This window comes from Populus euphratica, unplaced genomic scaffold (assembly GCF_000495115.2).
Source record: "Populus euphratica unplaced genomic scaffold, PopEup_1.0 scaffold810.1, whole genome shotgun sequence".
In the NCBI taxonomy this organism is placed as follows: Eukaryota; Viridiplantae; Streptophyta; class Magnoliopsida; order Malpighiales; family Salicaceae; genus Populus; species Populus euphratica.
Genome location: NW_011500677.1, coordinates 34,963 through 36,176, shown reverse-complemented (window position 1 = coordinate 36,176; position 1,214 = coordinate 34,963). Strand labels below are relative to the sequence as shown.

At 31.4% G+C, this 1,214-nt stretch overlaps 1 long non-coding RNA gene across 1 annotated transcript; it reads left to right on the top strand.

Moving 5' to 3' along the window:
* Positions 1-233: 233 nt before the first annotated feature.
* Positions 234-1,214, top strand: LOC105115937 (uncharacterized). Its single transcript, XR_840448.1, has 2 exons — positions 234-323; positions 1,001-1,214. It is a non-coding gene; the product is annotated as an uncharacterized LOC105115937 (long non-coding RNA).

The following is a 1,214-nucleotide window of genomic DNA, read 5'->3' as shown; positions in this document are numbered from 1 at the left end:
ATTATTATTATTATTATTATTAGTACTAGTATTACTATTATTATTATTATTATCATTATTATTATTATTGTTATTATTATTGTTGTTGTTATTGTTATTGTTATTGTTGTTGTATTATTGTTATTTATAATTTGTACAAATAACCTCCTTGTGGTTCGACCTCGGTCTTGCCGGGTTATTTATTACTTCGACACTCCTGCACTTGGGAGAAGACATCAATCTTTTCGTCGTGTCAGTCATATATTGTTGTAGGTTCTCCTAACGATCCTCAATAGGATTTTCGGGTCTTTCGTCTGACGTTCCTTTAGTTCTATATTTTCCGGGTGAGTGGGATAATCTTTAATATGCATATAATATAAGTAAATATGTATGTTGATTATATGATGAGTACGATTAGTTAATCTCTTGAATATTTATATTTATATATTTTGCTTTGTTTTCCGAGTACTCATCTATTCTTGAAATTTGCACTCGTATTTTATCGAGCTAAATTCTATTTGATATGATATACGTTTCTTTGATGATTCTGTAAATATCTATTATGCCTTGATATAGGACTTGTCAGTAACTCCATGCTAACGGAGAGTAGTTAGCCTATGTGCACATAGTATTCTGTATACCTAGCTGATGAGAGAAGCATCAGCCTGTGGCGACTGATCATCCCACAGTGGTCACCTTCGGGTGTCATCTGGTCACTTTTGAGTGTCATCTGGTCACCCTCGGGTGTCATCTGGTCACCTTCGGGTGTCATCTGATCTCTGACATGTATTCCACTACGTTATGATAATATGTTCAATATGTATATGTATATGTATATCATTCTACTACGTTATGATAATATGTTTAGTATGTATATGAATATGTATATGTATATGTATATGTATATCAAGATAAATCATTTGATAAAATATTTATATGAAAAATAATCTAAAATGTATATTAAATATTATTCCCTCACTGAGTTGGTTGAACTCACCCCTCATTTTTAATATTATTTCAGGTTCTTAGTTTCTGATAGCAGTTGGACTTTGTTGAGTGTTTCTGCTTCTTCAGTTTTGGGTCGGTATGCCTTGCTTATTGTTCAAGGTTGTTTTGATTCGATGTCTTAGACGCTCCACTATTACTCTGTTTTAATTAAGTTTGGATTTTGACAATGTAATGAGTATTATGAATTATTATTTTTGTTTTAATTACTGATGAAGAGTTTTGAACTA